This window comes from Bubalus kerabau, chromosome 3 (genome assembly GCF_029407905.1).
Source record: "Bubalus kerabau isolate K-KA32 ecotype Philippines breed swamp buffalo chromosome 3, PCC_UOA_SB_1v2, whole genome shotgun sequence".
Lineage (NCBI taxonomy): Eukaryota > Metazoa > Chordata > Mammalia > Artiodactyla > Bovidae > Bubalus > Bubalus kerabau.
The window spans coordinates 12,387,720-12,404,349 of record NC_073626.1 but is presented as its reverse complement, the minus strand read 5'-3'; the positions used below and the strand labels follow the sequence as shown (position 1 = coordinate 12,404,349).

At 41.0% G+C, this 16,630-nt stretch overlaps 1 long non-coding RNA gene across 1 annotated transcript; it reads right to left on the bottom strand.

Moving 5' to 3' along the window:
• Positions 1-323: 323 nt before the first annotated feature.
• LOC129645477 (uncharacterized) lies at positions 324-11,126 on the bottom strand. Its single transcript, XR_008711367.1, has 4 exons — positions 10,345-11,126; positions 3,981-4,131; positions 2,925-3,040; positions 324-589 (listed from the first exon to the last, which is right to left on the bottom strand). It is a non-coding gene; the product is annotated as an uncharacterized LOC129645477 (long non-coding RNA).
• Positions 11,127-16,630: the final 5,504 nt, after the last annotated feature.

The window sequence follows — 16,630 nt, the reverse complement described above, 5'->3', positions numbered from 1 at the left end:
TCATGGGGTTTCTCCAGGCAAAAATACTGGAGTGGGTTGCCAAGCCCTCCGCCAGGGGAATCCTTCCTACCCAGGGATCAAACCCAGGTCTCCCCACATTACAGGCAGATTCTTCACCGTCTGAGCCACCAGGGAAGCCCACTTCCTGGTACCCTAAACCAATCTACTTTTATTGTATTTGTGGCCATTCCTCTTGGTATGTTGACTACAATTACAAAACTGGAGATTTTTACTTTTTTTTGTTAACACTGTTAGAAAGAAAACATTGATTTTCAATTTTCATTAGTTTATTTCAATCTGAAAAAGTAGACTTGAAGCTCTTCGCTGAATGAATGCTAGGAAAATAATTACAGAGAAGAAAGGGGGGTGGGGTTGCATTGATATTTCTTAAAGCAAAATTTCTAAGCAAATACTAGGATAGTGTCTAAAAAGCCAGTATTTTCTGTCGGTGTTAAAATTGCATGTAATTTGGTTCTGTGCGTGACAAGGCTATTCTCACCCCAGAGGTCACAACTTAAGGTTTTTTCCTATCACACACTGTTCTTTGTCCAACACTGGTGATGAGGGGTGCCTTCTTGCTCCCCTTTGTCTGGAAAGAAGGGAAACAGAATGACATTGTTTATGTCATTGATCACATCGCTAGGTGAATGGATACATTACACATATCCAGGATCAGTGCTGTCCCTGCTGTGCACATGCCTTGCATTTGATAGGTATTCAATACATTTTTACTGAAGAATGAATGAACAGACGAATCTTTAAAAATATATATACATATATATGTTCCAGGAATACAAAAATTAATATATCCTTAAGAACCAATTTTTACAGGTTCACAGGAAACTTCAAAGTTTCCAGTTTAACATGACTTTTTTTTTCTCTAGCATTAACTTCAACAAGCATTAATAGAGCATTTCTTTTGGCTAAGTGTATTTTGCACTGGAGTATAAAGTATTATGGAGTATAAAGGTGAATGAATGAGGCACAAATCCTCCCCTTGGATCTATAAGCTAGTAAGAAGATAAAGAGAGTATAAAAATAACCACATTGTAAGGAAGACTTTAAAACATGGTCCAAGAGAAGTATGAACAAAGTTTGTGGATATGCAGGGGAGGGAGGTTTTTTCTAATTCTGGGAACCAGAGAATGCATTCTGGTGGAAGTAAGAGTTGATCTTTCAAGCAGAAATAGGACAGTAAGAAAGGGCAGTGGGGGGAAGGGCACTCAAGATGAAAGGACAACAGGGACAAAAGTGGCGAGGTGGTGAAGGATGGGACATGTATGAAGGAGAATCCATGAACTTATATGAGAGCAGAGTTGTGGAACCCAGATCTGGGGAAAAAAAGGTTAGGCCCCAGCAGATGGAGACCTTCAATCTTAGCCTAAATTCTCTGAACCCTAAGGGGCAGGCACTGGGGTATTATTGACAGTTTTGGATGAGAATTATGACACAGTTGATTTGGTGGTGCCATCCAGGACTGGAAAGAGATAAGAGACAGAGAAGTTTTCTAAGAAATAATTCACTAGTTTGAATGGGAAAGTAATGAGTCTTAACCTGGTGCCTGAATTCTTCCCTTCACAAATTGCACCTGGCATAGCATCTGTCTGCTATGTGACAGATGCCTGTATGGGGTGGGGGGGGGACACCCCCCCCCAGTGAACTCTTCTTCCTCACAGCTCTCTAACACTTACTGTCCATATTTTCCAACTAGATTCAAAAATTCCAAGAAAGCAAGGATCATGTCTATTTAAAGGTTCAAGGCTATCTTCTCAAGCCTGACACTTAAGAAATCATTGAGTACATACTTATTGATACAGTTTTCTTTTACAGAATTAGTTCTGAAGGTGGTAGAGTTGGAAAGAACAGGGCAGACACTGGGTTCTTCTAAATCTTTTTGGATCTTGAGATTCCATCCCCAAACCTTGCCTTTCTCCTTACAAGATGATCTTATTATCTGCTTTACAAGGAGGCTGGTGCCATGTCAACCTCTACACCCTTTCGTTACATTGCATTTGAATTAAGGTCCCCTTCATTGCCTAAGCTAACAATATTCTTGTTTTATTCCACCTCTGCATTGCATCTGAGACTCCTCCTCCCCACTGATTTTGTCTCTGGATAACATTCTGGTTGCTACCGGCCAGGCTATATCAGAAAGCTGATAACATGACAGACACGTGGGAAACAGGGGGACCCATCACTGGAATGGTTCTGCTGTTCTACATTTCTTTATATAGTATAAAACATTTAAACTGACAATTTTATATGAAGGGGCTTTGCTAGGATCACCTACCCTCACGGCTGCTGACATACTGAGACCAGATTATAGTCCCTTTGCTATTTTACCTGAATCCCCTTTCCCGTTTTCCAGTAAGAGATCATACCAGTAAGCAGAAAACAGCTAATGAACACAGGGTTTGTTTGTTTTTTTTTAATGTTTAGTTTTTAATGCAGATTTTTAATAAGTGAATGGCCAAGGTTGCCTTTTTAAAAAAAATATTTCTTTGGCCGCACCCATCATGTCTTAGTGGCAGCAGTTGAGCTTTCAGATGCAGCATGCAAACTCTTAGTTGTGGCTCATGGGATCTAGTTCCCTGAGCAGGGATCAAACCCTGAATCCCTGCATTGGGAGCATAGAGTCTTAGCCACTGGACCACCAGGGAAGTCTTCACAGCTTTTCTGGAGCTTTTCCAAGCCCATGAGGAAGAAAGAATAATAACAACAGGTCTCCACAAACACTCTTCAAGAGTTTTGAAGAAAAAACATTACCAATGTCCAATGAGACATTGCATTTCATTTTAATAACTCCAAGGTGGAAAGTTATCAATGGTAATTTATCAGCAGCTGATCTACACATAGTGGGTACTGAGAATAACCCCTCTCTAAGCAAACAGAGCCTGATAATAGTAGAGAAAAGTTACACTTACCATGTGAATGAGTTATTTACATTGTTTCTTCTCAAATAGGGAATGGGGAGAGCTCAGCTCTTGCATCCTGACCCTCTCCTCTCCATTGGCAGTGTGTGTTCCAAAAGTCAAAGACACTAAAAACAAATTTAAAATAGTCCAAACTTTTGCCATGTGAAGGTCCTTAGTAAAGAATTCTATCTAATTTACTTCCGTCTGTCCTGACCCAGCATCTATAAGGCTCCTTAATGGCTACGTCTTGTGGTCTGATTGTTCCTTGGTGTGCAGGAGTTAAACTGAGCTTTCACTGGATGGAGCAGTTACAACTATGCCAGAGCTGGCCACACCATATAGCCTTTGCATCATCACCTCCATCGCCCACCTTCCCCTCCACCACCACACACAGCCCCAGCCTCCTTTGGCTACACCTTGTTCTTGGTTACATAGTTCTAGCGCAAGGAAATAAATTGGAGGTAGCAGCATACCTCTTCTTCCTAAGGTGAGGATTCTTAGTCATTATTTTGATGATTCTGTCCACCCACCAATGAGGGTGGGGATGGGGGTAGGGGGTGGGAAAGATGAGCATGAAAGGTGAGTGGATGAACTATAAATGAAAGAAAATGAAGGGGAGCAATGCCAGTTTACACAGCACTGCAGACAATAAAAATAGCACTTTTTATTCGTTCAGTGAAGAGAGATTCTTAACCCGAGATCCCTAGATGGCTTCAGGAGTCTGTGAGCTCCATAAGGCATGTGCAATGTTTTAGGTTTTATGCATTTATCTGGGAAGATACTCTACAGCTTTCATCATGTTTTTCAGAGTCATCTATGTCTAAAAATTGATCAAGGTACCAGTGATTTTACAGAAGTGCAGAGAAGAGGTTCCTTCCTGCTTTTTCTTTCCAAGTCCCTCCACAAAGCCAGCATCTCAGGCTTAGGTGAACAGAGTCTCTGGCTCTCCAGAACAAAGGTGTGATCAGGCTTGCTGATCAGAATCATCCTGGCCAACCATGTTTGGTATGTTCAGTCTTTGGGGAATATCTTCTTTATTTAAAGGACATCTTGTGATGGCCATACCTTAACTCAAAGGGCTAACTCACTAATCGCAGGCATCAAGGAGAGCATGGGGAATGGTTCAGCGGCATTTGAGATGATGAAGAGGGCTGGTGGACACCACTCAGACGACCGGGCATGTCTCTATTAACCCACTTTGCTGATAAGACTGTCCCTGCATGAAAATTTTATGTAGTTAGAAATAGATAAGAGTGCTGGGCTTAAACCTAAGGATTCTTTTTATATTCCGCTGATCTGTTGGAGTTATACCTAAATACTCCAGTCCACATTCATCTCTTCTGTCATTAAATACCTTTGAAATTGAATACATTTACAGTTTATTCATTACAATATATAGAAATCACTCTCTTAAAATTTTTTCCAGGTCTCATCTATCTATATTTAAGTGCCTCAAAGCAGAACAATATACAGTTCAAATTTACTGTTAATCATTCAGTTCAGTTCAGTTCAGTCGCTCAGTCATGTCCAACTCTTTGCAACCCCATGAATTGCAGCATGCCAGGCCTCCCTGTCCATCACCAACTCCTGGAGTTCACCCAGACTCACATCCATCGAGTCAGTGATGCCATCCAGCCATCTCATCCTCTGTCGTCCCCTTCTCCTCTTGCCCCCAATCCCTCCCAGCATCAGAGTCTTTTCCCATGAGTCAGTTCTTCCCATCAGGTGGCCAAAGTATTGGAGTTTCAGCTTTAGCATCATTCCTTCCAAAGAAATCCCAGGGCTGATCTCCTTCAGAATGGACTGGTTGGATCTCCTTGCAGTCCAAGGGATTCTCAAGAGTCTTCTCCAACACCACAGTTCAAAAGCATCAGTTCTTCGGCGCTCAGCCTTCTTCACAGTCCAACTCTCACATCCATACATGACCACAGGAAAAACCATAGCCTTGACTAGACGAACCTTTGTTGGCAAAGTAATGTCTCTGCTTTTGAATATGCTATCTAGGTTGGTCATAACTTTCCTTCCAAGGAGTAAGCGTGTTTTCATTTCATGGCTGCAGTCACCATCTGCAGTGATTTTGGAGCCCAGAAAAACAAAGTCTGACGCTGTTTCCACTGTTTCCCCATCTATTTCCCATGAAGTGATGGGACCAGATGCCATAATCTTCGTTTTCTGAATGTTGAGCTTTAAGCCAACTTTGTCACTCCCCTCCTTCACTTTCATCAAGAGGCTTTTTAGTTCCTGTTCACTTTCTGCCATAAGGGTGGTGTCATCTGCATATCTGAGGTTATTGATATTTCTGCTGGCAATCTTGATTCCAGCTTGTGCTTCTTTCAGTCCAGCATTTCTCATGATGTACTCTGCATATAAGTTAAATGAGCAGGGTGACAATATACAGCCTTGACATACTGCTTTTCCTATTTGGAACCAATTTGTTGTTCCATGTCCAGTTCTAACTGTTGCTTCCTGACCTGCATACAAATTTCTCAAGAGGCAGATCTGGTATTCTGGTATTCCCATCTCTTTCAGAATTTTCCACAGTTTATTGTGATCGACACAGTCAAAGGCTTTGGCATAGTCAATAAAGCAGAAATAGATTTTTTTTTCTGGAACTCTCTTGGTTTTTCCATGATCCAGCGGATGTTGGCAATTTGGTCTCTGGTTCCTCTGCCTTTTCTAAAACCAGCTTGAACATCAGGAAATTCATGGTTCACATATTGCTGAAGCCTGGCTTGGAGAATTTTGAGCATTACTTTACTAGCGTGTGAGATGAGTGCAATTGTGCAGTAGTTTGAGCATTCTTTGGTATTGCCTTTCTTTGGGATTGGAATGAAAACTGACCTTTTCCAGTCCTGTGGTCACTGCTGAGTTTTCCAAATTTGCTGGCATATTGAGTGCAGCACTTTCACAGCATCATCTTTCAGGATTTGAAAGAGCTCAACTAGAATTCCATCACCTCCACTAGCTTTGTTCGTAGTGATGCTTTCTAAGGCACACTTGATGTAATGCTAAAGAACCTAGATAGCATATTGAAAAGCAGAGACATTACTTTCCAACAAAGGTCCATCTAGTCAAGGCTACGGTTTTTCCTGTGGTCATGTATGGATGTGAGAGTTGGACTGTGAAGAAAGCTGAGCGCCGAAGAATTGATGCTTTTGAACTGTGGTGTTGGAGAAGACTCTTGAGAGTCCCTTGGACTGCAAGGAGATCCAACCAGTCCATTCTGAAGGAGATTAGTCCTGGGAGTTCTTTGGAAGGAATGATGCTAAAGCTGAAACTCCAGTACTTTGGCCACCTCATGTGAAGAGTTGACTCATTGGAAAAGACTCTGATGCTGGGAGGGATAAGGGGCAGGAGGAGAAGGGGACAACAGAGGATGAGATGGCTGGATGGCATCACTGACTCGATGGACGTGAGCCTGGGTGAACTCTGGGAGTTGGTGATGGACAGGGAGGCCTGGCGTGCTGGGATTCATGGGGTTGCAAAGAGTCGGACACGACTTAGCGACTGAACTGAATGCTAAAGAAAGGGCTGCCCGTAGCCTCCTCCTCTTGGCAGATGTGAACAAATAGCCTCCATTCATCCATTGGCCAGGTGCCCTTGTGCAGGGCACACCTGCATAGCTGTACACAGTGGTCCTAACTAAGGAGAACATGACATGTAATCCATGGTCAGTAAGCAGTTTTTATTGATTTGCTACTGAAACAAATCCAGATTTAGTCAGAGCTCAGAGAAATAGACCAGTGCATTTGAGATAGTACAGAAAATATAACTGTTGTCCATGATGTTTAATATATTTTTTAAAATTCTAACTATTGAGAAGAAATAAGATAATGAATTTGAAAATATGATGAATATGAGAAGTAACAGATTTAATTATAATTTGTTATAATTACTGGAGAAGGAATGACAACCCACTCCAGTATCCTTGCCTGGAGAATCCCATGGACAGAAGAGCCTGGTGGGCTACAGTCCATGGGGTCAAAAAAAGTTGGACATGACTGAGTGACTAACACTCAATCAGTAATTATAAAAATAAATCACAGTAATAAAACATAATAAAACAAGATTCAAAAGTTTAGAGGCAGCCTAAGGGAGAGATTATCCAAGAGAATTTAAGAGACCTGCTGCTGCTGCTAAGTCACTTCAGTTGTGTCCGACTCTGTGTGACCCCATAGATGCAGCCCACCAGGCTCCCCCGTCCCTGGGATTCTCCAGGCAAGAACACTGGAGTGGGTTGCCATTTCCTTCTCCAATGCATGAAAGTGAAAAGTGAAAGTGAAGTCACTCAGTCGTGTCCAACTCTTAGTGACCCCATGGTCTGCAGCCTACCAGGCTCCTCCGTCCATGGGATTTTCCAGGCAAGAGTACTGGAGTGGGATGCCATTGCCTTTTCCATCTCAATATGAATTCAGAAAGAGGATAGGGAAAGGTGCCAACACAGTATTTAATTCTGAGTATAAAGAAGGTTTGAGAAATTGAATTGCCTGAGACTGATGGTTAAACAAGGCAAGTTTATCTTTCATTTTAATGGAATATCTTAAAACTAAAGAAAACAGGAAATTTCCTGGCAGTCCAGTTGTTAAGACTTGGTGCTTTCAGTGCCATGGGCCCAGGTTCAATCCCTGGTGGGGGAACTAAAATCCCACAAGCTGCATGGTGCAGCCAAAAACAAACAAAAAACCCAACCAACCAAACAAAAAATAATGAAAATACACAGCAAAAATAATCATATCATCCTAACACGACACACTAGTGTTTTTATGTTCTTCCACTTTTCATATTTTTTACATGATATACTTTGTTGCTGTAAGTTTAAAGGTGAAGTCAAAATAGAGAATTTTACTTTAAAAAATAAAATTAGTTTATTAAGTAGAACACACTTGCCTAATTTGATCATAGCAGAGGTAATGCTTACATAGAACTGCTGTAAGAAGAATAGCTCATCATGGGGAAGAAAGACTGAAGAATGTAAAGAAGTCTGCCTAGAATGTGGCCAGAATTAACAACCCTCTTTTAAGTGATGGAAATGCCAAAATATCTATCCACAACAACAACATTCAGTTAGGGAACAATCTAAAAAATATGCCTTGTCTGGAAAAAAACTTTCATTGTTCAAGATAATTCTAAGCAGTAAATATAATAATCAGTGGTCCATTATGAATTTAACATTGTACAGATGTATTATATATGCAGCATGTATTAAATACAGACTATGTTTAACACATGTAAAATAAAGAGTGGATTGATCTGCAAATTCATGGACTCACTAAGACAGCAAGTGGAAAATTCCAAAACAATAGCTCCCTCTCATCAGGTATATTCCTAGTCAGGGTGCCTGAAAACATTTTACAATGGACGACTCTAGATATCCAAGTTTCTGCCTGTTTTAGTTCAACAGTCATCAACAAAACAGGAAAGATTAACTTTTAATAATTTTCCTGGCTAGCTCTCATACTTGGAAAATAGTATTCTATTGAGTTCTGTGGATTCCTCAGGTTTTTTGGAAATAATACAATCTGGATTAAGTATTTTGTAATGATCCAAGGGAAAAAAAGAAAAGAAAAAAAAGGCTGATTTAAACCTGATACTTCGTTATGACACCTTGAGAGTTTTGTTGGTGTGTTCCTGCTGTTTCTAGTCAAATGCAAGGGATAGACTCGAGTTATTTAGGTGTCTGACCTACATGAAAGGAAGACCTATGAGCCTTCTTACCAGGTGTGGTCAGAGCAGTGAGCATTTGTCTCCTCCTTCTCTCCCCCTCACTTCCCACCCTAGATCATCTCCATCATCTTGTGACCAAAGGAGAAAATAACTCCCCAGCTGTCAGTGGCTTTCTCAGCTGCCAAAACAAGAACCTGAGCATACAGAGGAATTAAGGACAGAGAGTCAACATGCACATTTCTGCTTATACCACGTGGGCTTTTGCTGGTGGTCATGGTGGATACCTCTGCCTACATCCACCAGTGCTCCCTGAAGCATGTCTGAAGTTACAGTAAATACTCAGCTTTTTGTTGTTGTTATTATTCTTTTAGATTTTGCATAACTGTCTTTTTGAATATCCCCATGGACCACTGGCAGCTAGATTTTATATGAAACAGAGAGAACATACTGTTCACTTTATGCCATTTCAGAAATTCTCTGGGTCCTGCTGGACCTGTTAATAGTTAGTGGACCAGTGGTGGGTGGAAGGGAGGAGGCTCTGACTGAGGAGCTGGGATCTGGCTCAGTGTTGGCCCTTGGACCATGCTTCTAGGATGGACCACGCTTCTACTTCTCAAGGATCAATAGGGCTGCAGACTGGAGAAATGGGAGGTATGCGACAGTGAGGGAAAAGGTGAAAATACTTTAGATCCATCTGGCAGTGCATGCATGGAGGGAGGCCTGGAGCGGGCAGCAGAAAGGGCTTGGGACTCTCTACAGGGTAGACAGGATGGATGGAGCCAGATCCAGGACCAGCCTGTGGTGCCAGCGTTGGCTGGCATGGGTGTGGGTGTCTTGGGTGGGGGCAAACCAAGGCCTGGGATAAAACCTCCAAGTTCACCACCTGTGACCCTGTGGCAGGTCTCCCTATGCAGTCCTAAATCTAATTGGAAGGAATTTAGAAGAGCTCCATTTTCTATTCCCTGTTTTAAGGATAATGAAAGCATGAATGGGTGAAATTGTGCATTTCTGAAGCTTTAATAAGTATCTATACTTTTGCGAATTTCTCCCAGTGTTGATGAAATAATAGTGGATGAAATAAAATCAATGTAACCTCTGCAAAGGAGAAGGCAATGGCACCCCACTCCAGTACTCTTGCCTGGAAAATCCCATGGACGGAAAAGCCTGGTAGGCTGCAGTCCATGGGGTCGCACAGAGTCGGACACGACTGAGCGACTTCACTTTCACTTTTCACTTTCATGCATTGGAGAAGGAAATGGCAACCCACTCCAGTGCTCTTGCCTGGAGAATCCCAGGGACGGAGGAGCCTCTTGGGCTGCCGTCTATGGGGTCGCACAGAGTCGGACATGACTGAAGTGACTTAGCAGCAGTAGCAACCTCTGCAAATACCTGTGGGAAAGGTTGATGGGCGAGAAAAAGGATTCTTTCTTTGGCTGTGTCAGGTCGTAGTGGTGGCACTTGGGGGTCTTCAATCTTTGTTGCGTCATGAAGGATCGTTTTTTTTTTTTAGGGGTGGCATTTGGGATCTTTAATTGTGGTACATGGGATCTAGTTCTTTGACCAGGGATGGAACCTGGGCCCCCTGCACTGGGAGTGCTGAGTCTTAGCCACTGGACCACCAGGAAAGACCCAGGGAAGGGAAGGATTCTACAGCCCAGAATGGAGTATAGTTTATACTTCCAGTTTCTAACATGATGAGGAAGGAGAAGATATGGGGTTTAATTCTAAGTTGACTTTGGGGAGAAAAAAGTGATTAATTTCTTACCTCTCACAGATGCAGCAATGAAAATCCATTCCTCACTCAAATGAAGTTCTTCATTTGAAGAAACTCGTTCTTCAGACAAGTCTTGAATGATTTACTACAACCTCATAAAAAGTGTCAAAGAGATCTGTAAAACAAGACCAGTTTGCCCACATTCTTTAAAAAAGTAACTATAGAAAAGTCTGAATAATTGTGTGGTACTGTTCAAACACGTTTGACAAGCCTTCTGCAATCATAAGTATGCACTTGGACTTTTCTTGTCTTATGTATTTTCTTGTATTTAGATGCTTCCCAGTGGTGCTAGTGGTAAAGAACCCACCTGGCAATCCAGGAGACGTGAGCTTGATCCCTGGGTCAGGAAGATCCCCTGGAGAAGGAAATGGCAACCCACTCTAGTATTCTTGCCTGGAGGATCCCCTGGACAGAGGAGCCTGGCGGGCTACAATCCATAGTGTTGCAGAGTCGGACATGACTGAAGCACTCAACTACACAAACTCTTTTAGTGTCATGAAAACTCATATTTTAAAATCAAATTAACTGTATTTTTCTTTATTTCAACTTCTATACCTCAAAAAAGATTCTAGTGCCTGATTTTTCCTGAATTTGGGAATACTGCTTAAATACTGATGTGGTCATTAAAAAAGATTGCAAAGAAAAGTAACTATAATCATAACCCTCTTGTAATCTAAAAACAACTGATGTCAGGAAGTACTGTGTGGCTGAAATGTTTAGTCGTTGCCTCCTTGATCATGTCTAGCAAGAACCTGAATAAAACTTACAAAGAACAGCAGTGACATAAGCTTTTCAACTATTTCAGTCTGATTTCAAATGTCCATTGAGAGATTTTTGCCCTCCCACCCACCCAAATGGCAACCTACTCCATTATCCTTGCCTGGAGAATTCTATGGACAGAGGAGCCTGGTGAGCCCCAGTCCATGGGGTCTCAAATAGTCGGGCATGACTGAGCAACCAACATACCCCCCCCAAAAACACAGGACTGGTTGCAAATTGGAGCAAATGCTGACACAGATTTGCATTTTCCAGGGTTCTTCAAAGCACAAGCAAGAGCTCCATGGCCTCCCACTGAGTGGCCAAAAATAGCCAATTTTCCATGGTCCACTGGAAAGTTGGCATTTATCAGTGAGGGAAGCTTATTCATTATGTAAGAGTACATTCTGTAGATAGTTTTTCAACTATCCACATAAAATCCAGCCTATGTGCCAAGGTCCCAGAGCTCATCTTTCCCTGGTGTCCAGAGCAATGATGACCAGGTTGTGTTTTGAGCCTGCTTGAGGATGGCTGATTCACTCTAGCATTTGCTCTGTGTATTTTAAGATAGACAGCCAGTATAATTCAATAACTCTTCCTGGTCCTGGCTTTGGAAGTGTGCAGACAGCAGCTTTCATTTTGTCCATTAGTTCAAACCTGTCATGTTCAAACACCTTCAGCCACCCTCTAGAGAACAGTGCTGTCCAAAAGAACTTTCTGTAATGATGGAGGTGTTCATCTAAGTGTGATCTGAAAAGCTCGGGTGTGCTTCCCTACCCCATCCCACGCACTTCACCTCCCAGAGCAGAAATGTCCACCACTGCTGCCAGGAATCATCTTTATCAGTCCCCCTTTGGTGAGGGCTGAAAAGTTAAAATAGCAACCAGACAGGGAAAGAATGAAGAAACAGATTTCTGGTGACAAGGGTTCTAGAGTTATTCTGCCCAGTATGGTAGCTTCTAGTCACAGGTGGCTATTATAATTTTTATTGACTTAAGTGAAAAATTCAGCTCCTCACTGGACACATTACAAGGGCTCAATAGCCACAGGAGTTAGTGGCTACTGTTTGGCTGTCCTGTAGGATATAGAAGAAAAATATCTTTATATTTTCCACATGAAGTGCCATTACAGGATGAATAAAGCACAGAGATGATTTTATATACAGAGAAATTTTTAAAAATTAACTTGTTTAAAAAATTTCAAATAATTTATCTGAGTTGGGAGACCTGAATTTATTTAGAGCAGTGAGATTTTTTTCTTTAAGTCTTCTTGCTTGTGCCTGAATCTAGGACGATGTTCACAAACCAACCGGGAGGATATTGAAGAGCCATTAGAGAAATAGTTGTGCCACCCTTGAGAACCACTGCCTCAAAGGATGCTTTAACAAATGCTGGGGGCGAGGGGGTTGGGAGGGATTGCCTCCTCTGTCTTCTACTTCTACCAGGTCTCAAGGCAAAGAGAGCTCATTTCTGCTACCTGTCTCAGGGGAGGAAAGCAGAGTCTAAGTGGAGTGGATTGTTAAATGGAGTGGGTTGTTCCTGGGTTATTTGCCTTGGTACACAACGGTTTTTGAGTCAGTCTTTGACCTGCACATGTTAATGTTTATTGAGTGCCTACTGCAGCCCAGATACCATGCTTTACACACAGCAATTTTCCTTTTAAAATATTTATTTTTATTTATTTATTTGGCTATGCTGGGTCTTACTGTGACACATGGGATCTTAGATCATTGTAGTGGGACACAAGATCTTTAGTTGTGGCTGGCAGGATCTTTTTTCTTTTTCTTTCTTTAGTTGCAACATACGAACTCCCAGTTACATATGGGATCCAGTTCCCCAACCAGGGATAGAACCTGGGCCTCCTGCATTGGGAGCTCGGAGTCCCAGCCACTGGACCCCTGGGAAGTCCCCACATTGATTTTCTTAATCCTCAAACCAGCCCTCTAAGACAGACACCATTATTAGTCATTTTCCAGAATGGCGATTGAAATAAGTGATTAAGTAAATGGTGGGATCTGGCTTGACTCTCAAATACCACCCTATACTTCCCCCAGGTGACCAGTAGAACTACTGGGAGGATCAGAAAGGGACTCAGCAGGACTGAGGATTTTTAATGTGAAGGATAACTCTGCTGTTAAGTAAACAGTATTATAGAAAGTGTTATCATTTATAGCATTGAGAAATATAAAACTAAAACAAAATTGATTTAGCTATAAATGTAAGTAGCATTCTTGGGTCTATTTATTCTTATGAATATACTGTTTCCTGGGGAGCTTAGGGAACAGAGTTGACAACAGTTCCTATTTCTAGATTTTTTAAAACAGTAAGTTAAAGAAAAAAAAAAAACTCAACAGGGCTCTCAATTCTTGAAAAGATTGCTGTGGATGCAAGAAGTACCATGGGTCACTATGAGGGTTAACTAATCAAACCTTCCTAGTCCTTCTTGAGTCTTCTATGACCCTTGAGCTGTAGATTCCATAAGAATAGTTTTAAACTGTTAATAAAATTCTGTCACTACAAACTGCTGGTTCCTGTTTGCTCCTGATAATCAGAATACTATAGGAACACCTCAAATGTTTCCACTTATTTCAAAGGTGTGTGTGTGTGTGTGTGTGTGTGTGTGTGTGTGTGTATGTTAGTCACTCAATCGTGTCCAACTCTTTGCAACCCCATGGACTACAGCCCACCAGGCTCCTCTGTCCATAGAATTCTCCAGGCAAGAATACTGGAGTGGGTTGCCACTTTCTTCTCCAGGGGATCTTCCCAACCCAGGGATCGAACCTGGGATTTTGCATTGCAGGCAGATTCTTCACTGTCTGAGCCACCAGGGAAGCCCATTATTTCAAAGGTATACTGATTGCAGATTTAAAGGAAGTCTAAAACTGAAATCAAGTTCAATGAAAAACATATGTTTTCTTTTCAGTATTTTGGGGTGAGGGCATATGTGTATGTGGTTATCTAATACATAAGACCTTAGTAATAATTGCTGAAAGATTTGTGATACTCATTTATTAAAAGATTTCCTGGAAGCTAGAGATTCTATTTTCTCAAATATTCAGTACTCAGTATTAATTTATGCACCAGGAGAATCTGAACAGATTATGCAAGACCTATATAATTGAAAGACCTCCTTGGGGGGCATTTCTTAAATTTGACCCCCACCACAAGTATACTTTCTACATAAATATTAGACTATATATATACATAAATATTAGACTATATATAATATCAGGGCTTCCCTGGTGGCTCAGAGGTTAAAGCATCTGCCTGAAGGCGGGAGACCCGGGTCCAGAGACCTGGGTCCGAGCCCTGGGTTGGGAAAATCCCCTGGAGAAGGAAATGGCAACCCACTCCAGTACTCTTGCCTGGAGAATCCCATGGAGGGAGGAGCCTGGTAGGCTACAATCCATGGGGTCGCAAAGAGTCGGACACGACTGAGCGACTTCACTTGCTCACTCACTCATATATAATATCAGTTGGCTTACACACTGTAAAATAAAAAGAAAGATAGCACTGATATTAAAAGTACCAAAAACAAGGAAAGGGGGGAAATAAGAAAACCTACTCCACTCACAGAATGGCTGTCTCTTTGACGAGTTTTCTTGGCTCCAAGGAAGTTGATGAATGAAACATTTATAAGGGAAACAAAAGATCTTATTAAATTATGAGAAAAAATTTACTTGCAAGATAGGGATGATGAGCAGAGCTGGGGGAATAGCCATATTTCCATATTCTGTTCTTTGGAAATGGAAGCTGGAGGTTCTCTTGCAAAATGAAGTGATGTCTTGAATAATTTTAAATGTTAATTAAATTGGAATGTATAGGAATTGGTTAAATCATTAAAAATAATTTTCAAAAAAGAGAAACTGTGAATTTTATATAGTACATCTAAAATCAATAAGTACCAAGACATTTAACTCATTAATTAATAAAGGAACCAATAAGATGTTACAGCTGGTTTCAAGGAGAATTTCAAAGGTGGAGGTACAGGAAAATTATGAAATAAATATGCAAATAGATGCAAAAATTATCTATGTCTGCAGGGTAAGAGAGAGAAAGCAATTGTCTTCTGATGCTCCAAAATTTATTTGTGGGACTATTGACAAAAAATATTTGCATTGCATTCATTATCTACAAATTACAGAGCTGTAAAATAGCTCAAAGGCAATGAAGGACACAAGCCCTCTAGAACGAGACAGTCCAAAAGAATGTGCTCTAAACTGAACATAGTTTTCCGTGAAAACCACTAGTAACATGAGTTTGAGCAAGCTCCAGGAGTTGGTGAGGGACAGGGAAGCCTGGTGTACTGCAGTCCATGGGATCGCAGAGTCGGACACGACTGAGCAACTGGACTGAACTGAACTGAACCTTTCGGTACATTTCAAAGGCCATCAGAATTTTTTCCTACACAGGTGATATGAGATCAGGCAGAATTATTCCCATGACTATCTAAAGTTCTTCACATTTCTGATGTATATGAAGCCTTATCAGATTTGATTTCATTCCAAATACACAGAGCAATGAATTACATCTATGTTTTGGAGGGTGAAGATTTATTGTTTACTTGGGAAAATGTCACCAGCAAAGCCCACTAACAATTCCTGATAAATAAAAACAGAATCTGGGTAATAAAATAAAATCTTTTTTCCCCTTCTCTTTCCTTTGTGCTTAGTCATTCTGCTTACTCACAGGGTGCTGTGTGCAGGAGGCCTTGCACCCATCACTTCAGGCCAGAGTTCCTAGTGTGAAATGGCTATATCTAGCAATACAGCTCTTTCAGCTGTGTGCAGATACCACATCTTGATTCAAAACGGCAGAATTTATAAATTCTTCTATACTTGGGAAATGTTATCTTTTTGCTTAGAACACCAAATTAATTCATGTCTCCCACATGAGCCATTAATTTTCTGAATTTTTCTCTTTTGACTGCCAAGAGTTGCATATACTTTGCAGTCACTCCCTCTCTTCATTTATTCTCCATAATTTTTTTTCATCTTGAAGTTCAAATTGCATTTCTACCACCATTAACAACAGTAAAGAAATTGTTCAGATGTAGCTCTTCTGTTCCAATCAAATCTGTTTCTCTTAAGTTGATTCATATTCTCAGACTTTCAAAGATGTGCAAACATTTATGTCATTACTAATATACAGGCAAAGCTTCAGCTGTACCAAAGGCCAGATGTAAAATTAGAGCAATGAACTAATTAGTGTTATATGTACTAAAAGAAACTGGAAGTTATTTTTTGTATTTACCACTTGAGCATGGGAGAGTGGAACTTGTCAAGTTTAAAACCCAAAGTGTTGACAAGGTCCCCCTGAAGACTTACGAGATTCAAATAGTATTACTACTGGCAGCATGCAATGTCATCTTTAAGAAATATAAAAACTGGCACCAGAAAACCAATGGCACTACATCTGGGAAAAAGAATTGAGTGCATTTTGGCTTTTGAGTTTTTCATCACAACAAAATTACTTCTCTTCTGACTGAGAAACTACGATTGTAGTTCCAGAAAAAAAATTTT